Here is a 24,737-nt window from a genome sequence, read left to right as displayed (position 1 = left end):
TCCCTGTTCCTTTAACGTACGTCGTATCATCATGTCTTTTCTTCTGTTCAGTGCTTTTTATACGTTCCTTTCCTTACCGACTGAACGGAGAACCTTTTCATTCCATATCTCATCTGTCCACCTGATTTTCAACATTCTTCTGTAGCACCATATCTCAATCGCTTCGATCCTTCTTTGTTAGGCCGACCGTTGTGTCCGAGCGGATCTATGCGCTTCAGTCCGGAACCGAGCTGTTGCTACGGTCGCAAGTTCGAGTCCTGCCTCGGGCATGGATGTATGTGATGTCCTTAGGTTAGATAGGTTTATGTAGTTCTGAGTCTAGGGGACTGATGACCTCAGATGTTTAGTCCCATAGTGCTGACAGCCATTTGAACCTTCTTTCCACTAACGCGTATAACAGCATACGTAATATTTTTCCTTGATTTCTGTTTACTTGTTTAAGTGAGGTACGAATGCGAGGGATGTGTCACTGTCTGCTATGCGACCGATTTCTGTATTGCTCAATTAAAGCACCAAATGTTTATTTCGAGCATCCTGCAGGACAATGATTGGACTGGCTGATTTTTGTATTTGGATTGCACAAATGCAGTGAAGTATTTAGCTCGAAGATTACTAAACTTCTGCATTTTCAAGTGTATCTGTGGAATAATTAAAATATCATTTCTTTTGAATCCCATTAAACTGATACCTATCCCAGAAGATTTAAACGAGAAAAAATGAAAATAATTTATTTTGATATTGCGTACAGTTTTGAAAATTTGTAGCACAGCATTCAGAGTCCAGATATCCGTCTCCATTCATTTCCTCGAGTTTAGCACGTCTTTCCTTCCTGGAAAATAGCCTAATGAGATTTACCAGAAGTAAGAAAATACCTCTGGGTGAAATCGCAAGAGGAAATCGCTATTTATTGTCTGCTCAGTAAGAACGCGACAGTATCGGACAAATAGAGCACGTCACATCGTATAAGTGATATGGGCTGATACAAAGAAGTAAGATGAAACGGAAAGAAAGTGGACACTTAGAACCGGCCAACGCCAACGGATGACTGAGATCTTTTGGAAGGCAGCTGTAGGAGTGTGCTGTTACGTAAAGGAGATTTCTATAGAGATTTTTAACAACGTATTCGCTATTACTAGCTAAAATTTGTTGCATACTTAAGTTAGTGTTTCTCTTTCCGACTGCCAAGGCTATATTCTCCCGTCAATCTTTCTTTGGTTTCTTCCTGTACGTCACCTTCCAATTAGGCAAGTATCTTCTTATACATACTGAACTGCCCATTCAATATCCTCATGTTCCTTCCCTATGTCTTCAACTTCTGCTTGTGAGGCTAGCATGTATACCTGATCTAGTGTTGTTGGTGTTGGTTTGATGTCGATGCTGATAAGGACAACTCTATCTCTGAACTTTTCGCACTAAATTTCTGCCCTACCTTTTTGTTCTTAATAAATCCTACTCCCGTTACTCTATTTTCCGCTGCTCTTGATGTACGTCTGAGCTGAAATCCTTCCTTCCATTTTACTTCACTGACTCCCATGAACCGCCATGAACCTCCTAATTCCTCATGTTCTTTGTCTACAATGCCTTACAATTTGTTCGCGTGTGATTATCGTTGCTTTTTGTAACAGTAAGTAATGAAGAACTTTGTTTGATTGTTACCTGTGTATCATTGTTATTCAGTGTTTCTCTTAGTTATTTGCCATGTCTACTTCAATTAATACCTACAATTGCAACACCCATATAACGTTATTCTTTCTATTTCAACGTGAGATTTATATGAAAAATTTGTTAATGTACATTTGTTAATGTCCACACGAGCACAGTTTTCCGTAATTCCTGCCCCATCGTTCTTCTAGTCACCATCTCACCAGCTTGTAACTTACCGTTTTGTAGGAAATTTAATGTAGTTATGTTTTGTAATGGGCTAAGTCTTCGCTAGAGGCCGCAGTTCCGAGTTATTCAAGACAAGAAACTTATGAGACTGAGTTTCAAACGCACCACCACTCCTGCACTCGGCCTCCACCGGTCAGGGTGTCAAGCATGTTGTCCAAGGCACTCCCTCCTACCACTGGACAAAAATGTGCGACTGCAGGAATTATTTCCTACATTCGACCATTTTGACCTTCACTGACTGGCGCCATTACGCCTTTGGCTTAGTAGACCACTTACAAATTGTAGAAGTGACGTTTTTGAAGTTCTCACCTAACATTTTTGTTAATTTGAACAGAATAACATAAACGATTATCGTTGCGAGCTAACATCCCAAAGATGTTCGGACTCACATTCGGTTCCTCTTCGTCGAAATCTCTTGGCTCAAACTGGTCTAGGGGTTGAACCGCACGTGTCGCATTACACGCCCTAAATTAGACACTTGTGACTCTTTGGTTAAATTGTCTGGCTGATGGCAAGTTTGCGAAATACAAAGTTAACATAAGATATAATAACAGTAATAATACTACAAAGCGACATTTTCTAAGTCGTTTCACTTCCTAGCTGGCTAAAGACCGACTGTCCGCTTTCGCGTCTCAGTCCGAACTATACCCTTTGATGTCTCCAGCCGAACTGTACTCTTTGGTGCCTATACCAGAACTGCCCTCAGCCCGTTTCCAGCCGCTTTTCCGACGCGCCGAAAATCTTCGTTCAATTGGCTAACGCAGTTCCCTTTCTTGTTGCCGACCATCTGTTTGGCTACCGCTTATTCTATATTACTTTAGATTTTAACATATTTAAATAATCAAAACTTGGCCACTTTCACGCTCTAAAGTAACAATAATATCCATTGTTAAATTCTTTTGCATAAAATCAATAAAGTTTCCTTCTTAAATTTGAATGTCACGGCCAGTAGCCTTGCACCAATGTTCTTTCTGATAAATAAACGAAGAATCAAAGTAACTGTTATACACTAAACCTTACAACAAACATTCTATTACCTAACGATTCAATAAAGTTCTGTTCATAGTACTGCGGGTAGTGAGCGAAAGGATGTGAAAATCTTACGGTGGTTTTCGAAGGACAGATATGTCGTTGTAGGTTGCATAAAGCGACTTCGGTTAGAGTAGTTGTATCACCTTGTATACGATGTGTCAAGAAATCGCAAGGGAACGATAAGAATACAGGAGCAAGAGAGAAGCTGCGAATTGAGATTAAAATTAAAGGGAAAGGGGTATCGGTGCAAAACTTCACTGATGACATTGCATTTCTCAGCAAAACCGAAGAAAAATTACAGAACTTGCTGAATCTAATGAACAGTCTACTGATTAGAAAATACCGATTTACAGTAAATCGAAGAAAGCTGAAGGTATTGAAAAAACTTAGAGATTGCACGAGTGATAAATATGACATCAGTATTGTGGGATTACTAAATGGCCCAAGTGGATGAATTCAACAAACTCGGTAACCAAATAACTCATGACTAACTAAACAGTGTTTTATTAAAAGCGGATTAGTGAAGGTAAAGAGAGTATTTCTCACAATGATGGTCACTAGAGTACAACGCAGACCATAATTAGGAGAACAAATTTCTGATAACGTGCGTCTGGGACACCGAAGTGCGTGGAAGTGAAGCGTACTTTGTGGGAAAGACTGAAAAGAAACGAACTGACCCGTTTGCAGGTACTTTGCTACAGATGGATTCAGAAAATCACATGAAAACGGAGAGGTTCTGCTCAGAATCGGTCAGGATTGCAATATGTGGAAAATAGTGACGAGGAGAATGGAAGGGACGACAGGATGCGTGTTAAAGCATCAGGCAGTGACTGACATAGTACCGGGTAGTTATAATTAATGTGCAGCGTCTCACGGAGGACCACTGTCTACTATATGTGGTGTCACCGCCAGACACCACACTTTAAATCGGCCGCGGTCCGTTAGTATACGTCGGACCCGCGTGTCGCCACTATCAGTGATTGCAGACCGAGCGCCGCCACACGGCAGGTCTAGAGACACTTCCTTGCACTCGCCCCAGTTGTACAGCCGACTTTGCTAGCGATGGTTCACTGACAAATTACGCTCTCATTTGCCGAGACGATAGTTAGCATAGCCTTCAGCTACGTCATTTGCTACGACCTAGCAAGGCGCCATTGCCAGTTACTATTGATGTTGTAAAACATGTACCGTCAAGAGCGATGTTCACCAATTACGGATTAAAGTTAAGTATTCTACCAGTTACCTCCTTTTTTCTGAAGTCTCAATGCCTTGTCCTGTTCCAGACCTCACGCCAGCCTGCGTGAGCTTAAACGCGTGCCATTCGGCTTCCTGTCATAGTGGATTGGCTGTCTTGCCAATCTACAACACTATAAATGTCGTGTAGTAGCGAAACTTATACGTTAATGTGGAACAGATCTACGCTGAAAAAAAAGTATTCCAATTTCGGCCACCAGATCAAATCTTGGGCTATACGCTGTTTGTATGACTGTATGGCATCCACACTGTCATTTGACAAGTTATAAGCTAAGTGCACAGAATGGATGTCGAGAGGAGACATCTTGCACTTTTAGTGAAATTGTTTCATGTGAACGGCAGCAGTTACAGTTCTGCGCTGGGAGAGTATCGCCAACTGAAAGGTCTCAGGAGAGGCGCCAGTGTCGTTAATGGTTAGAAGAAGATGATAATAAAATTCACGGATGATTTTGGTGTTGTGCCTGGAAGAGAAAGGCTTCCTACCCCGTCGGAAGTTACTGACGAAGTGGTTGTTGCTGGAACTGACACGTGTCCCTGGTAGTGGTAGTGCTCGTGCAGTGTCACGGAAATTGTGCGTCACTTTATCAACAGTACGAAAAGTGTTACACTGGTACCCGTACAAAATCCAGAATGTGCAGCAACTGAAACTTTACGATCCGCAGCAGCGTTCTGAATTTGCTCTTTGGTTTGTGGCACTGATCGAGGTTGATGACATGTGGCCAGGAAATACTCTATGGGGTGACGAGGCACATTTTACACTACAGGACGCAGTTAATACACAGAACTGCCGAACTTTGGGTAGATCGCGTCTTGTGCACGATGAGCCATTTCACTCGTCGCATGTGGTTGGGTGATGTGATTCACAAGCACCTGTATTCTTGGTCCGTTCTTCTTTGTATAGAATACACCCGAGGAGCTCTCAGGTGTACCATGACGTCCATGTGGTTCAAGTGCGCAGCTGTATGGAAATCACTGTTTTCGTGTAAGGTGATTAACAGTACAATTAACTTACGCTTTTCTCACTTGTTTGATCTTTCATGCCCAGGTCCTGCTCATTATCCTTTATATATGGAAACATATCTATACGTCTTAATTTGTAGCCAAAACGTGAACTCATATTTTTCCAGAGTATCAACCAAGTTCCACTGTCATACGATAACTGCAGCCCACAAGGTCCTTCGTGAGTTACTGCGCTTTAGTTATATGCACCAGGAAGTAGGGACAAATATTTTATTTAGATGAAGGAAAACACTGAAATAATGCAATAAATAATCCTGAATGTTGCGTGTAAATGCTGCTGTAAGGCTTCATCATATTAGTCGAGAGGAGGTTCACACGATGTTCATTTACACACACACACACACACACACACACACACACACAAAACAATCACATACCAACACAACACAATCCCATTATACATGAAATATTTATTACAGAGGGCCAGATTATTCAAGACTTGACCAAACAAAGTAGAAATGCAGACTGGGTAATATTCGATTAAGATATTAGTCTCGAAAGTTTGGAGCTCATTCCATTTGAATGAGATGAACATGCAGTAAGGAAGACGTATTTGTTGGGAGGATTCTGCGAAAGCGCTGCGCATGGGTGAAGGAGAACACGTACGAGAGGCTTGATTCAACAGATGTTGACTGTTGATTCAGCGTTTGCACTCTTATGTGGTAGAAATCACACTAGATATCGAACGAACCGTAACTGAGCCGTAAACATCATACGAAATGAAACGGAAGTGTTGGGATGAGTGAACGGGTGGGGGGGGGGGTCTATGCTTGAAAGAATACGACGTTGATCTAATGAAAATCTGTCTGGAAAGCTTAAAGAACCGGAGTCCGAGGACATCTGTGAGTATAATGCTTACATCATCGTATGAGGCGTGTAATCACTTTATGTTGATCAGTATTCGAGTGAAGTATGCCATAAATTCGTCAATATTCGTACGAAATACGCTGCTCCACTTCTTATACAGTGCGTACGCGTCTCGTATCTATAACCTCCCACCTCCTCTGTGGCTGGAGAGGTTGCAGTGCAAGCAGCTTCGGATGGTGTGTCGTCAAAATACTTCGCACAGAACATATCACTGAGTGAAGACACGTATTAGACATAACAGATCGCTGGTCGGAAATTACGCCTTTTTGGAATCAATTGATGCATCGAAGCCAAACTTACTGTCATCTGCTTTGTCTGCGCATTCGGGATGCCGCGCAAGTAACGTGGAACTGTGCAGTGTAGATTAGTTAGGAGCAGTACATACCAGACGACCAATAATCATCAACGGTGCCGTGTATGGTGACTGAAATATCAGAATCAAGATCGGAAAATACTGTATACTTACGGGGAAAGAACTTTGGTAGTGTCAAGAGACAGTTTAGTTAACTTAAGTGAAGATTCGGTTCTCCGAAATTTTTTTTCAAATTACACCCAGTATTGACAATGCAGTGGAGTGTTTTGCACAGGCTGACTCATAGGAATGCTCAATAACAGTAATCGCCTTTTATAGGGTTAACAGACCGCACAATATCTGTGTTGATTCAAACAATATATGACGGCGTGCTAAAAGTAATGCCTCTGAAATTTTTATGTGAAACACTTAAAGATTTTTAATAAAACAAAAATTATTAACATTCTACCTCTTTATTCTTCGTGCTAACATGTTTATTTCTCAACATACTCATAAATTCCTCCCAACCCAATGAGAAATCAGATTATTGATACCGTCACTGTGGAATATTTGACTTCGTTGTCAGAGCTACAACCTCACCTCTGCTTGCATCGCTTCATCACTATCAAAGTATAGTCCTCGAAGGCGCTCTTTAAGGTTAGGAAACAGATGAAAACAGGATAAATCCAATTCGGGACTACATGGAGGATGGTCGATGACAGTGCAATTATGGCGCCGGATTGTTTCAGATGTGTCAGCCCTCGTGTGTAGTCTGGCATTGTCAGCCTGAAGGAGAAGCTATATGTGTGGGCGAACTCTTGAAATCCGATATGCGATTTTCCACGCGCTGACATAGTTATTACACACCGGCATGTTTCACCATAGGTTTCGGAGGCCTGTAGTGGCAGAGGGCTGCAAATATTTATACATGAAGAATAACTATGTAGAATGGTAATAACGTTTATTTTCTTTAAAAAAGCTTTATGAGTTTTCACAATGTAAATTCGTAGGCATTGATATCTAGCACGCCCTCGTATTACTTTGATTTTAAATTTTTACTCATAACTTTTCTTCATGTGAACCAGTCCAAGTAGGCATATTCCAGTTTCACTGTAGGACACTCGGAGGAATAACGTGAACCACATTTGTCGACGTACGATGTCACGCACAACATATAAGCGTAATTAGTGATTGGTTGTAACACATTCATAGCGATACCTAGGGAGAGGTGCCTAAATTGTACTTATTTTGAGATTTTATTTGCTGAAGTCTAAGGAGTTATAAAACTATTTTGCCAGTGATATCCTCAACTGGACGATTCTCTTCTTGGCATTTTATTTAAAGAAGGGAGAATGGAAATCCTGAGAAAAATAAACAGACTGTATGTAACTTTCAGAATGAAATTTTCACTCTGCAGCGGAGTGTGTGCTGATATGAAACTACCTGCCCCTTCCAAGCGCTCTTCAAACGTGCCTACAAAGGCGAGCTTCACTCAGTTACATAAATTTAAAACTAAATGTCATGTTCCGACAAAGGGTGACTGGAATCTTCTCCCCTTTACAGCATTAAAGAACGAAATCAAAAAATAAATGGTAGGACATGAGATTGTAACTATTCCTTAGAGTCCATGTGCCTTGAAGAGATTTAATTTTTGGTTACTGAAGCCTTCGTGAGGCACAGCAAAACAGAACGTGTATTTCTTCGTAATACAAATTTCTAAAGGAATATCATGGCGTGCTCGGGACCATTGCCTATCGCAACTGCTCTACCGACTGAGCTACCCAAGCACGGCTTGCTACACGTCCTCACATGTTTTCTTCCGCGAGTACCTCGTCTCCTACCTGCCAAACTTGACGGCAACTCCCCTGCTATTTGCTTTATGTGGTCATTCCGCTTCAGGTGGCACCAGATAGATACACTCAGATATTTTAGGGTAGGTACTGTTCTCAGCAATCCAATACCGATAAAATATCAAAAACTTATAGTGGTAAATTATAATCGGGGTCACAGTTTTCTTTTCATCAATGTACTGCAGACGAAACGCTACCAGAACAGTTTCATAACTACCTGAAACAAACGTTATCAGATGTATATTCGCCCCTAAAAGATATCATTGTCACTTACGTTATAGAAGTAACTGTCTTCGCGACGTACACAAAACGTTGGATGAAAACTGCGACACTGTCGACGCTGTCTTCAGACAATCTGTTCCTCAATACACAGTACTCATACCTGAACGTATGGCCCCACTAAACGTCGGCAATACATGAGACACGAATTTTATAGTTGTGGTACAAAAATATGAGCCGTTACAATATGTTAGCGATGGGAAAAACCGGCAAGTTAAAACCGATGTCGATATCATAGTTCTGAAAAACCGATATTTCCGTATTTGTTTTTTTCCTGTGATAGCAGCAACTTTTTTCCATTTTTTACTAATAGCTGAATAAAACATCGGCCTATGAATTTGCCTTAGCAGCAGTGCTATGATGTTTGGTTCTATAATTAAACTTTTTTGTAATGACTAATATTTAATTGCAAAATATCCATTGCTTTGAAATGTTGGGATGATATAGAAAATGGGGAACACGATCAGTGCTACTTTAGTAACCATGGCGACGGAAACTAGGAAGAAAGACGTTACATACGGATTGGTACAGCATTGCTGAACCAATTCTCTAACTGTAGCCGTGTGGTGTGGCCTATTAGACGGTAAGCAAGTATGTTCTGATGTATACGGTACCTCCTCACTGTCTTCCTCAGACATTAGTCGAATTCGAGAATGGCACCATGCAAAACACCCTCTCACCACCTACGCAGCTTTCGGAAGTCCCACCACCCTTATTTTACTTCCCCCTCTTTCTCCTCCACCTGAGCTACTTCCATACTGAAATACAGCGAGCTCACTTTACACAGGATAGGAAGAAAGAGAACGTGATCTGACAGTTTTATCATCAACACCAAAGACAGGTATCTATCACTGCCAGAGTTAAGTGGAGAAGAGCTTTAGGTAGAACGAGGAGCAGGAAATGTGCAGCACACTTCAACCGAGGCTAAGAAGCCTAGGAATATACAAAGTCCTAGGAACAAGAAAGTGCTCCTGCTAGGTAGTAGCCTTGGGCGAGGTGTAGGCCCTCAGTTACAGGAAAGTTAGGGTCATCGCACCAGGCCACCAGTATCTTCAAGCCAAACGAAGGACTAAGTCATGTCATAGAGGACCTAGGGTTTTTATGTAATGACTTTACAAAAGAGGACCATGAAGCGATAGTCGGTGGGTTGGGAAATAGTTTGGACGGGGGTGAATCATATGACATAGGTGGTGACTTGGACAAGATAGCTTCCCTAACTCATAGCACCAACATACACTTTGTTGAGCTGTTCCGGCGTCATGATCGACCACACCTTGCTGGAGCTGTGAGGCGAATGAATGTGGGCTAAGGGGTGGCCCTGAGGACAGCCAACTTTGCTCATGTTTCTCTGGTGCCCATCGGGACTACCAACAGATGGGGTTTCGCTAAGCATGGGCTACACCAAAACAGGACTGGGAAGGGGAGATTGGTACAGTTGATTCATGACAGTATAGGGAGTGGATCTCGGGACTCACATGGTCAAAATACTTGTTGTCATAGGTAGGAAAAGTAGTTTTTTTAGGATAAATCCAGACAACAGGTTCCCCTGCCTAAAGAGTATCTCCAGCACCTTAAAAATACTGAAAGAATCACTCACAAGACAGATTTTAACACCTCAAATATCACATATACCAGACGTCAGAACGAAAAAGAAACCATTGGAAAAAGTAACATGGAACATTTCACAGAATTAACAATCCTCCATGAAAACATGCAATCAATAAAAAATACAACACAAGTATTAGAAGTTGAGCTCCAATCCTTGAACTGAAAAGTAGTTTGTATTATGGAGCACTGGTGTAGAGACATAGAAATCCAATATGTAGTATTATCATTGTATGAAAAAGCAAACTCTTACTGCAGAAGTACTTTAAGGGGTTGAGTATCATGCATTTATATCAGAAAAGGAACTCAGTTCAAATCAAGACATGACCACAGTACAGTAAGTGAAGACAAACACCTTGAAATATCATCTATTGAATTAACAGGATTTGATATCACCAAGAAATTAATCATGTTGTGTGTGTACAGATCGGCCGGCTTGAGTGGCCGAGTGGTTCTAGGCGCTTCAGTCTGGAACCGTGCGACCGCTACGGTCGCAGGTTCGAATCCTGCCTCGGTCATGGAGGTGTGTGATGTCCTTAGGTTAGTTAGGTTTAAGTAGTTCTAAGTTATAGGGGACTGATGACCTCAGATGTTAAGTCCCACAGTGTTCAGAGCCATTTTTTTGTGTACAGATCTCCCAATCGTAGCGTGGTCACTTTTTTCAATAAGTTAACAGAAGTTCTAGATAAGATCTCAAGTACAAAGGTCAACGTAATTCTGTGTGGGTGCATTAACATCAGCACTAATATCATAAGAGAATCCAGCTGCACCTGCATAAATATCCTTCAAAGTTTTGACATGTCCCTATTGGTCAATAGTGCAACAACTTCATCAGTAATTGACCATGTGGCCGCAAATATGGACAGGGAAAAATGTGATGTAACTGTAAAAGATCTCGGACTATCAGACCATCTCTGTCAAATAACAACAGTATAATCATGGATCGAATCATTCCCTAAACTACAAGTCTACAAACGACACCTATCATAGATCAAAATAAAAGATTTTTCAAAAGAACTAGAAAAACAAGTGTATAAGGAAACCAATTTGAATATGAAATTCTCTAAATTGTCCATGTTGTTTAAATTGAAATCTGAAAAGGCATTTCTAAAAAGTATGCATCTCTGTATCAACATCTCAGAAAAACAGATCGATAGCAGCAGGTATTAAGAAGTCCACCTAAACACTTAAACACCTCAGTTCCATGAAAAAGATTCGCAATGATACAGAATTCTTAAATTTATATCATAGATACAAAAAGATCTATAGGAAGGTGCTGATTGCTGCAAAAAAGTCATTTAATGAAAAAATAATATATAATGCAGAGAATAAAAGCAAAGCAGTCTGGGATATTATTAAAAAAAGAAATGGGGAGAGGCAAACAAATGCAGAATAACATACTGCTAAGGGAGAAGAGTAAGGTAATAAATGATCCACAACAGATAGCAAACTATGTAAACGAGCATCTTTCAAGTATTGCAGAGAAGTTACAGCAAAAGGTTCCCCAAAAAAATAAAACACCTGTAAATAATGTTCCACTAAATACAATGATGCTACTTCCAACCACAGACAATGAAGTCAATAAAACTGTTCGAAAACTAAAAAATAAAAAGTCAGTAGCCTTAGATAAATTACCAATGTGTGTAGTGAAACAATGCATAGGGATTATACAAGGTCCCTTAACAAATACAATAAATGAATCCTTCTTATCAGGGACATTTCCAGAGCAGTTAAAACAGGCAAGAGTTGTACCTTTGCTTAAGAGAGGTAATGCTGAAGACATAGAAAATTACCGGCCTATTTCCCTGCTGTCACCTTTCTCAAAAATAATAGAAGCTCTTATGAAAGACAGATTAATGAATTACCTGAATAAATACAAACTTTTAAGCGAATCGCTGTTCGGTTTCCAAAGTGGCAAAAATATGGAGTCAGCCATAGTTGTTGTTGTTGTGGTCTTCAGTCTAAAGACTGGTTTGATGCAGCTCTCCATGCTACTCTATCCTGTGCAAGCTTCTTCATCTCCCAGTACCTACTGCAACCTACATCCTTCTGAATCTGCTTAGTGTATTCATCTCTTGATCTCCCCCTACGATTTTTACCCTCCACGCTGCCCTCCAATACTAAATTGGTGATCCCTTGATGCCTCAGAACATGTCCTACCAACCGATCCCGTCTTCTGTTCAAGTTGTGCCACAAACTTCTCTTCTCCCCAATCCTATTCAGTACTTCCTCATTAGTTATGTGATCTACCCATCTAATCTTCAGCATTCTTCTGTAGCACCACATTTCGAAAGCTTCTTTTCTCTTCTTGTCCAAACTATTTACCGTCCATGTTTCACTTCCATACAAGGCTACACTCCATACAAATACTTTCAGAAACGACTTCCTGACACTTAAATCTATACTCGATGTTAACAAATTTCTCTTCTTCAGAAACGCTTTCCTTGCCATTGCCAGTCTACATTTTATATCCTCTCTACTTCGACCATCATCAGTTATTTTGCTCCCCAAATAGCAAAACTCCTTTACTACTTTAAGTGTCTCATTTCCTAATCTAATTCCCTCAGCATCACCCCACTTAATTCTGCTACATTCCATTATCCTCGTTTTGCTTTTGTTGATGTTCATCTTATATCCTCCATTCAAGACACTGTCCATTCCATTCAACTGTTCTTCCAAGTCCTTTGCTGTCTCTGACAGAATTACAATGTCATCGGCGAACCTCAAAGTTTTTATTTCTTCTCCATGGATTTCAATACCTACTCCGAATTTTTCTTTTGTTTCCTTTACTGCTTTCTCAATATACTGATTGAATAGCATCGGGGAGAGGCTACAACCCTGTCTTACTCCCTTCCCAACCACTGCTTCCCTTTCATGCCCCTCGACTCTTATAACTGCCATCTGGTTTCTGTACAAATTGTAAATAGCCTTTCGCTCCCTGTATTTTACCCCTGCCACCTTTAGAATTTGAAAGAGAGTATTCCAGTCAACATTGTCAAAAGCTTTCTCTAAGTCTACAAATGCTAGAAACGTAGGTTTGCCTTTCCTTAATCTTTCTTCTAAGCTAAGTCGTAAGGTCAGTATTGCCTCACGTGTTCCAGTATTTCTACGGAATCCAAACTGATCTTCCCCGAGGTTGGCTTCTACTAGTTTTTCCATTCGTCTGCAAAGAATTCGTGTTAGTATTTTGCAACTGTGGCTTATTAAACTGATTGTTCGGTAATTTTCACATCTGTCAACACCTGCTTTCTTTGGGATTGGAATTATTATATTCTTCTGGAAGTCTGAGGGTATTTCGCCTGTTTCATACATCTTGCTCACCAGATGGTAGAGTTTTGTCAGCACTGGCTCTCCCAAGGCCGTCAGTAGTTCCAATGGAATGTTGTCTACTCCGGGGGCCTTGTTTCGACTCAGGTTTTTCAGTGCTCTGTCAAACTCTTCACGCAGTATCGTATCTCCCATTTCATCTTCATCTACATCCTCTTCCATTTCCATAATATTATCCTCAAGTACATCACCCTTGTATAGAACCTCTATATACTCCTTCCACCTTTCTGCTTTCCCTTCTTTGCTTAGAACTGGGTTTCCATCTGAGCTCTTGATGTTCATACAAGTGGTTCTCTTATCTCCAAAAGTCTCTTTAATTTTCCTGTAGGCAGAGTTGGTTAATTTAAATTTGAATTTGCCACTGAGATAATTGTTAAGATGGCGGCAGACAATTGATAGGGACTTTCTATTGTTAGAGCAAATAAGTAAATATTTAAAATACTTATTAAACTCTATAAAATCGACTTCCGTATTGTGCACTATTTAGACTTCATCAAGCAAACATTTGATTTGTTTCTAAGGAAAACACAGACAAAATCGCGATACAAATCGCTATCATCAATGGCTGCGCTCCTTGCAGTGGAAAGAAATAATTAACACAGATAATGCTTACTGAGAGAGGAATTAAAGTTACAAATAATTATTCACTCATATTTAAAATAATAATAAACTCTATTCTCAAGTAATAATTAACAAATAATTACAATTTCTTAACAGACCTCAGTTCGATATGCATCCGCAACCTACAAAAGCCAACCAACAAAAGGTTAAAAAAAGTAAGGAAGACAAACGCAGATCAGAAAAGGAATTTACAATTATCATTGTCTTTGTATGATACACATCGATATGTCCAATTACATCGTAGAATATTATACAAATTATTAATAGTTATCATCGTTTTCGTTCGTTTTCACTGTTTTTTCATACATTGAATAGATAATGTTTAAAACTGTTAGAGGCACAATTTTCTCTCATCGCACTGTAGCTAAAATTCATCTCGTGGATGTTACAAAGAGATAGACTCAACTTACATTTACCAAGAAAAAATAAACATGAAACTCAAAACAGCATATTCTACCAAGGAATAAAACTGTACAATATATTACCAAAAGAGATTAAAGAAATTGTAAAAATACACTTATTTAAAAAGACAGCTAAAATACCTGTTATGCAATATGTTTTATACATTGAAGGATTACTTAGCTCAAACAGAGTAGGAGTTTGATAAAAAATGTTATAAAAATAAATAATAATAATAATGATAATAAATTATCCAGTATTCCACATAACCCTTCCCTTTATATTTCTTTTCCTTCTTTTTTCCTTTTTTGAAATACTTAGTGCCAAGCTATGCATAGCACAATACTAACACCTCTTTGCTCTTTCTGAGCTCAACATCTCACTCATTATGGAGGGATGCTGACTGAGTTTCTCAGCATAGCTAATGGTAAGTTGCGGCACTGAAAATGGCCGATAGATCACTAGTGTGTGTGTGTGTGTGTGTGTGTGTGTGTGTGTGTGTGTAGTGAGTGAAGTGTTATGAAACAATGTGTGCGAAGTGAAGTGACTGATAGTGAGAAATAAGTGAGCAGTGTGCCTTTAACTTATGTAATAAGTTATTTGTAAAAAAAGTATTATATACTAGGAGTAAATCTAATGATTGTCTAACGAGAAGTCTGTAAAGATATGTGTATATGAATTAGCTTATTTTAAATTGATCTAAATTTGTAAACACTGTGACATGTCCTATATCCCTGTAAAATGAGATCCATGGATGAATAAAGCTGCTAGTACTACTACTACTACTACTACTACTACTACATCCAGGAAGACGATCTATGGATTCCTTCAGTAGCACAGGTCACCGAATGTGGTTGAGGGGAAGCTGTGCAGTCCTTATCTTCACACATCGAATCTGTGTGGTAAATGAAGCAAGTATGCCAGTCACACCTTCAGAGAATTTACATCGCAGACACCCTGCTGTGTAACACGTGTGATGTTGTGACACAGACAAGCACCACCTGGTGTGCAGATTGGCAAGAGGTGTCTCGTTCTATGTGCAACAGATGTTGTTCCCAATTTGCTGTACGTCTCCTCATCAGATTCCACTCAATTGTTCCTCTTTATGGACCCGGGATACTTCCCAGAAGTGAAGAAGAGCTCTGTGAAGTAAATTTGTGGACACAAAGGTCACCACTGGTTTGCTGATGACAAAATAAGTATCCTTCATTTTTGGCACTTCCTTGATGAACACCACTGTGCAGTTGCCTGCAATCCAAAATACATACATTTTTTCTCCAATTTCCTTTGCAATGTCGTCTTAACCCACGCCAGAGTTGGGTACTCCTATAATGAAGAGTTGATCCCCGCCTCTTTCACACTTAAAACCGATATATTCTCTGGTTATTGGATTGATCTGCTCGGGCAAACTGTATGTTGATAGTCACAATGGGCCTGATGTCTTGTTGCGACCTCCTCCTAACGACGCCGGTTTCCTGGTACTCTTGGTGGTATTAATGTTAAGGTCCCTTTAACAAAATAGTAAAGCAGCCGCTCACTATAAGTGGAAATATTGGTTCGTGTCTCAGTCTGGCAAAAAGACAAAAATAAAATATGGTAGAGCACTAGACTACGAAAGGCAAAGGTCTTGCGTTCGAGTCTCGGTCCTGCACACACTTTTAATGTGCCAGGAAGTTTCATATGAGTGCACACTCCATTGCAGAGTGAAAATTTTAATATGGAAATATTAAATTATTTCAGGTATTAAATAAATGTGTGTTGAACCGTTTGAGTATCTGGTTCTGAAAACCATAACTAGAAGTAGTCAGATTCCATTAGACACACTGAGGTTTACTTAGTTCTGGGCAGCCATTATGTTGGACATAATCAACAGCATGTGGTTCAATTTAAAGAAAAAGAAAATCCTCACTACACAAACACCATACATGTTTTAATAGTTTAACTGCATGACCCCCCCCCCCTCCGCCTTATGACGCTTGGATGAGGCTTCCGTGGCTCAGCGATACAGGTAGCTGTACCGTAGCTGCAACCAGAACAGAGGGGTATCAGTTGATAGGCCAGACAAACGTGTGGTTCCTGAAGAGAGGCAGCAACCTTTTCAGTAGTTGCAGGGACAACCATCTCGATGATCGACTGACATTACCTTGTAACATCAACCTAAATGACCTTGCTGTGCTAATACTGTGAATGGCTGAAAGCAAGGGGAAACTACAGACGTGCTTTTTCCTAGGGCATGCAGCTCTACTGTAGTGTTAAATGATGATGCCCAACACAGTAGTACAAGTTTATGTGTAAACTAACTACGCAGATGAGGAGGAGATGGAGGAAATGTATGATGTGATAAAAGAAATTATTCAGATAATTAAGAGAGACGAAAATTTAATAGTCATGGGGGGACAGGAATACGATAGTAGGGAAAGGAAGAGGAGGAAAAGTAGTAGATGAATATGGACTGGGGGAAAGGAATGAAAGAGGAAGCCGCCTGGTAGAATTTTGCACAGAGCAGAATTTAATCGTAGCTAACACTTGGTTGAAGAATCATAAGAGAAGGTTATACACGTGGAAGAGACCTTGAGACACCAGACGGTTTCAGCTTGATTATATAATAGTTAGACAGATGTTTAGTGCCCAGATTTTAGGTTGTAAGACATTTTCAGGAGCAGATGTGGACTCTGACCACAATTTATTGTTTGTGAACTGCATATTAAAACTGAAGAAACTGCAATATGGCAGGAATTTAACGATATGCGACCTGGATAAACTGAAATAGCAACGTTTCACAAGAATAGGAGGAAGGAATGTAGTAGAAGATGAATGGGTAGCTTTGAGAGATGAAATAGTGAAGGCAGCAGAGGATCATCTAGATAAAAAAATGAGGGTTAGTAGAAATATTTGGCTAGTAGAAAAATTTGGGTAACACAAGAGACACTGAATCGATGGATGGAGAAAACATAAAAATGCAATAACTGAAGCTGGTAAAAAGGAATACAAACGTTTAAAAAATGAGATCGACAGGAAGTGCAAAATGACAAAGCAAGAATATCTAGAGGGCAAACGTAATAAGGTAGAAGCATATATCACTAGGGGTGTGATAGATGCTGCCTACAGGAAAATTAAAGAGACCTTTGTAGAAAAGACAAACATCTATACGAATATCAAGACCTCAGATGGAAAACCAGTTCTAAGCAAACAAGTGAAAGCAGGAAGGTGGAAGGAGTATGCAGAGGGGCCACACAGGGGAGATGTACTTGAGGGCAATGTTATGGAAATGGAAGAGAACGTAGAGTAAGGTGAGATGGAAGATACGATACGATACTGGAAGACTTAAGCCGAAACCAGGCCCTCGGAGTAGACGACATTTCGTTAGAGCTACTGATAGTATATGGAGAGCCAACCATGACAAAACGTTTAGATCTGATGAGAATGTATGAGACAGACGAAATACCTGGTACTTCAAGAACGATACAATAATACCATTTCCAAAGAAAGCAGGTACTGACAGTTGTAAAAATTACCAGACTGTCCGGTTAATGAGTCACAGATAAAAATTACTAACATGAATCCTACACAGAAGAACGGGAACGCTGATAGAAGCTGACATCGGGGAAGATAAGCTAGGATTCCAAAGAAATACGGGTACACGAGAGTCAGTACCGACCCTACGACTTCTCATAAAAGATAGGTTAAGGAAAGGTAAATCTACTTCCATAGCATTTGTAGACTTATAAGCAACATTTGGCAATGTTGACTGTAAAACTTTCTTTCAAATTCAAATGATAGCAGGGCTAAAATAGAGGGAGCGAAATGCTACTTATAATCTGTTCAGATACCACATGGTAGGTCTAAGAGTCGAGGAGCACGAAAGGGAAGAAGTGGTTGAGAAAGGAGTGAAATGGGGTTGTAGCCTGTCCCCGAATTGAGCAAGCAGTAAAGGAAACAAGAGAAAAATTTAGAATAGGAATTAAAGTCCAGGTAGAATATATAAAATCGCTGAAGTTTGCCGACGACATTGTAATTCTGTGTGAGACAGCAATGGAATTGGAAGTGCAGTTGAACCGAGTGGACATTATCTGGAAAGGAGGATAAAAGATGAACACCAACAAAAGCAAAACGAGGATAATAGAATGTAGTCTAATTAAATCAGGTGATGTTGAGGGAATTGGATTAGCGTATGAGACACTTAAAGCAGTAAATGAGTTTAGCTGTTTGGGAAGGAAAATAACTGATGATGGTTGAAATAGGGCGGATAGAAAATGAAGACTACCAATGCCAAAAATAAAAGCGTTTCTGAAGAAGATAAATTTGGTAACATTGAGTATAGATTTAAGTGTCAGGAAGTCCTTTCTGTAAGTATTTTTATGGGGTGTAGCCATGTATGGAAGTGTAGCTTGGACGATAAACGGTTTAGACAAGAAGAGAAATTTGTGGCATAATCTGACTAAAAAGAGGGATCGGCAGGTAGTACACAATTTCAGGCATCAAGGGATCATCAGTTTAGTACTGGAGGAAGCATAGGCGGTAAAAACTGTAGAGAATGACCAAGAGATGGATACAGTAAGCAGATTCGAGGGATGTGGCTTGCAGTACCGTAGATATGAAGAGGCTTGCACAGGACAAACTAGCATGGACAGCTACATCAAACCAGTCTTTGGAGTGAAGACCGCAACAAGAAAAATAGCATGACATCATCATTTAATTGCAAGAGAAATATATGTTTCATTTCAGTTAACAGTCTCCAACCTTCAATGTCATTTAAATTTCTATAACAGCAGTTAATATCCAAAAAAAACATGTATGTCAATATTTATAATTTTATCTATACTTTCACTCTTCAAATAATGTATGCCTTGGTCCCCCCTATAAATAATTTCTTAATGAACGGTCAACTGATAGTCCGAATTATGTAAATACAAGAGGCCTGTGTACAATCTCTTTCCCGAACGCCATTCGTATTAATGCTGATGTTCACTGTCTCTTCTCAATCAAAGCAGAGCTGATAACAGTTAAGTATACTCAGCCTCAGAAAATTAAATGTGTACTAGTTTTTGTGAAGATGGCTGGACCTTTCTCATACTTTCGATGTCTTCATTCTTCTGTCCCTGTGCATTGAATCAATACCAAATTTTACAGTCTTGAAAATTCTTTCTTGCTCACTTCTTTCTCGCTATCTTTTTGCTAGCAATCGTCCTCCACTTCTTCGTCGATATCATTAAGACCTGTATCTGTTCTTACAACATAGCATTTTACTGCAACAGTGTGACAATAGTAGCTTTTTGTAAGCTTCTGCGCACCTTTTCTCGTAGCATAATCAAATTGCTTTCTCCTACTCATTACCGTAATTCTCTTCCCTAAACAAAATCGAACTTTCACTATAAGGATATGCCTCCCTTACCCGGAACTGATCGCTCTTCAAACTTTTTACTGATTAAACAACTCCTTGTCTGTTCGTCATTACATTACCGAGTAGTATCATCGACAGACTCCTTTCATTTGTTGCTTCCTCCTTAAATGAATTTTGCGTAGATAAAGCTTTTCATACGAGGCCAAAACGTTTTCTATACATGTAGATTGCATACTGTACAAGTTACTTGAAACATAACAACACGTAAAATACATCATATTTCGTTTACACTTAAACAAAGGCTAACAAAACAAATAATAGCATACAAATTATATAGAATTATCATTATATATTTAGTTAATCAGTGAAAACGTGCTGCGTTTTATGGCAGAGGAGATCTTCATTACAGTATTACCATGAACCGAGGAAACAAAAAGAATCGATGGGCACTTATCGTAAACAAAGGAGATTTAAAACACACAGGGAAAAAATAGATTTGCAGTTGACTAGCAGATATTTCTGTAGATACTGAAAAGCATTTTAATTTTTTTTTTATATAATAAGAACCTATTAGATGATTCTTGTGAAGAAGGTCTGTCACAATAATTGCTGGCTTCTTTACTTTAGTCAGACTGTCTCTCAAAGTTTGAGATGACTCGGTTCTTTCCTGTAAACATCATACGCACCCCCAACTATCACAATATTCCGATTTTTTGATGCGTTACGTTTCTTTAAAATTTCGTGCCTACCACCACCAGAATATCCTTGTATGTTTGTCTGTAAGGTTCCGGCAGTTTCTTGGCCAGGGTTGTGCGAACATACGATGATTATATCTAGTTTATTACGATCCATAACAGTAGGCTTTGCTTACTGCTAACTATTTGGTCATGATAAGTTGCTGGCACATATTTTTTTCCCTTTTATTAGTTGGTTACTGAACCAAGGTTCACTGAAAGAACAAGTCATCTTATAATCTCGTGATATGCCTCAATTGCAGTTCTTTTTTTGTCTAAAGTAGGACTTTAGCATTTGGTGTGGGATAGAGACAGTTTTCGTCTCATATTTGTTCTTTTATATCGTTATTGCGATTAGTTAAACATTATGAGCTGTCAGAAGGGCTTGTCATTCGTTAAGTTATCCAAGACATGTTCCATCTCCTATTTAGCTCGTCTCTTGTTCTATCCATTACATTTTTTTATATACGTTGATCCACGGTTGGGAATATATGGGCTATTTAGCCCCGACACATGTATAAACTTTCTCGTATTCGTATGCTCATGCGCATTCAAGTAACTTCCCTTGACATGCGCATGTGCATAGATAGCGCGTCAGGCTTGTAAAGGAGCGACCGTTTGTAGCTGCAGTTTATGGCGGGTCATGGCCCATCGAACATAGGCCGGTGTGAGGTGGAGCGTACATCATTAAGTTAAGTAGTGGTTTTGACTTTGTACATATGTACTGTTTGTGTTTTCCTTTTCTTTTTCGTTTATAAATGTATAGCTATGGTGTTCTTTTAACCATTGAAAAAGGTCTTCTTAGGCACTTGAGTGTTTTATTGTTGTTCTGAAGAAGGTGTAGTTATCTACGCCGAAACCTGGGTTAACACTAAACACTAGGTGCTTTTTTCGCAATCGAGGCGGGTTTTTAGTTTTTTAATATATTAACCAACGATTTCTGACGTGCTGCGATGTTGAAGTTTCTCAAATCTGTATAACCAGAGTTAGATGTATTTTTTGGGGACAAAGCTTTTATACCTTAAAGAGAACACTGTTTAAGAATTTTTAGCATATTGCAGCCCCGTCAGCAACTGTGCCAGACTAATATTTCGAGGAATCAACCTCAGTTGCACAAATTTTCTGGTCTTTACCAGGTTTCAGCTAAATTAATATAGCTTTCTTTAGAAGCATAAAATTACTATAACATGCCAGAGTAAGGCATAGTCAACATTAAAATTAAGACCTATGGCACCGTGGTACCATGTCGAATAAAACTACGTAGCTGAAGCTTACTTCCTTAGATCCAAGTTCTGTTTTTATCATATCAGGAAATTTTTTTCTATAAATAATAGGTGTGGTAGTGGATGTTTTTACTAGCCTAGACTATTTCGTACACTTGTGTCTCTAGCCAACGTATCACTAATTCTTTGCAATTTGTAAAGTAGTTCTTACCGATGAGTGCGCTAAACGATCTCTGCTTCCACAATGTGCTTTATATCATTCTGCTTTTCATAATTTTTCGTAATTAAGCCTCAAACACTTGTAATGTGTTAACATGCCCAAACGGGACGAATGACATGTGTGAATCATCATGTCGTTAAATACGCTAAAAATAGTTAGTCCGCACCCTAAAATTTTTTATAAAGAATGTTTTGTATCATGACATTTTGATCTGTTAAATCGTGGCATATTGTACAAATCACCACTATTTATATATTTGACTTCTTGCTTTTTTCTACGTAATATATTACGTAAATTAAGAACTTTGCACCACTGACTTCCCACGCCAGTTGGTGGTTACTGTGCTATAACAAATTCTGTAATATTTGATGTTATGTTATTTCTATATTTTTCTTTTTTACTGGTCCTGTAATCTGACACCATATAATTTACCTGTCGATTTTTATTCTTGGATGTTTTTTAAGTTGTTTTTGAAATAACACGCCAGTGTTTGTTGGCAAGATGTGCATTTCCCCTTCCATTTTCAAATGCGTTTTTAATGTACAGTTTTAAATTTCATATATTCAGTTAATGATTTGCAAGTGCACATTTGGTATTTTGTGGTAATCTCTTGCCTAATAATGTTAAGTCTTCACGTGACTCATGTCACATAGAAGGCATTCCAAGCCCCTGTCACACAGAGGTCTGCTGTATAGGTGAACCTAAACAGCGGCTCAGCTATTGTGATCGTTTAAAAGCTTCTGTTACTGCTAATAACAAGACACCAGTGCCTACGAGCTTTAATTTGTACGCTAAAGGGTTATTCTTACCAACACTTGGTTTTACTCTGGTGTATTTGTGGTCTTTTGTTTCTTATTCACTGATCGCTATGTGAAATGTTTAACTGCCATCACTGAAGATCATTATGTGATCGGAAATCGATTTTGCTGTTCATAAATCATCAAAATTACGACCAATGCCGACATTCTAATTTGATTTATTTTAGTTACCTTTAATTCTTGTCGTTACAATTTGTGGCTAATTAATTAATTTTATCGTACGCTAGATCGTTTGTTTATGGATATGATCAGTTGCTTTCAGAGATTGTGTTTATGTTGCTTCTCTGCCTTAGGTATGACGTCATTGCTCAAAGCCGACGTGTGGAATCGCACACTAGAATTGACCGTTATCTTGAATACACATCGTAGTGAATGGTGGGAATGCAGCTGCGCATGATAAGCAGTTATAAGTACTGTTTCCTGTGAGTGCAAGGATAGTGTTATACATATTTTTTTTTCCATTACATGGTCGATTTTGGAATTGCTGGTCCCATCTTCACGTGCACCTCACCTATCCAACGAATTGATGTTGAATATAATTTCTCTGAATACTATTTTTCTGGATTGCAACTAGCTGTTAATAGAATGAAAAGTGTTCTCGACCTACGCACACAACACCTGAAAAATGGCCCAACAGTGAGGTGTCATTGTGTGTGGTCCTGTGGACATGGGGCTGGCGTGTTTACCTTGCGGTTGACAGCCAGGTGTGATTGCGAAAGAATAATGCCTAACATTGATTATTTGTGTATTTAAGGTGTGCCTGAAGATGAGACTATCAGTTCCGAAAAGGATGAGAGTAGAAGAGCCATCCTTGAGGCTAGAGGCTATTTTATTTATTATTGCTAACTTAGGTAACTTTTCTAAATGTGTAGCATTTATTGTTGCTTGTTAGTAAGGACTGGAAAACGGAACTTTGTAGAAAGTCTATTCAGTAACTATCATTTTACAGTTACACACGTAAAAAACGAGGCAACAGCTGACGAAAAACAAAAGATTTATTTTTTTGTTTCTAACTGCTCCAAAGATTGATAATGAAACATCAAAACTGAACAAACAATAACTTGAACGCAACACAAACTAAGAAAATGGAACAAATAATAGTTTGAACAAAACGAAAACGAAGAAACTGAACAAAAAATAATAACTGGAACGAAAGAAAAAAGAACAAACGAAAACTGATAGAACAAATGAATTGATTCTTCAGCGGTTGGGAGCAGCACCTGAAGCCAGGCTGCTAGGGTCCTTGGCTGCCCCCTCCTCCGAATCTCCTCGGGGTTCTTGCTTGTCAGCAGGGTCCACCTAGGCAAACATGACATGATTGTTATAGTGGCGACGAAACATTGATCAACTATAACTTAGGTAACAAAATAATAGTAGTAAAGTATATCCAGACACCGTGATGAACAAGGACTTAATGGGGGCTACCATCCTCATCATTTCGTGTGTGCTGCACCAAAGAAATGCAAGTTTGAGCAACATTCACAATAGGTAATAGCTAATAAATAAAACCATTACACATGGGCTCTCAACATTGCTACGAACTACAAACTTCAAATTTGATGAATTTAGTAAATGGTTTTGAGATAGAGTGAATGCAATGACAGGCCGCTCTCAGAGGCAGCTAACTGTCACATAACAGCGGACAAAATGTAACATAATACCTCCAAGTGCGGATCAAAATGGGTCAGTCGTATTCACCAGAAGAAGACCAAGCCTCATGGTCCAACTGCGAATCAGTAATACACGGATACAGTGGACCAACCAGGTCAGGTACTTAGGTGTCTTACTAGGCAATGAATTCACATTCAGGTCACACATAAAAGCAAAGAGAGAGAAGATGAGCGGACTAATTCGTGCCCTACATACATCACTAGGAAGCGGAAACGTGAAAGGCAATACAAAAATAAGACATTGTAACGCACTGATGGTTAAGGCCATGAAATACGGAAGTATTTACGGCACAGT

Source organism: Schistocerca cancellata, chromosome 7, assembly GCF_023864275.1.
Source record: "Schistocerca cancellata isolate TAMUIC-IGC-003103 chromosome 7, iqSchCanc2.1, whole genome shotgun sequence".
Classification (NCBI taxonomy): domain Eukaryota; kingdom Metazoa; phylum Arthropoda; class Insecta; order Orthoptera; family Acrididae; genus Schistocerca; species Schistocerca cancellata.
The sequence above is the reverse complement of the archived record's forward strand: the minus strand, read 5'-3'. Positions refer to the sequence as shown.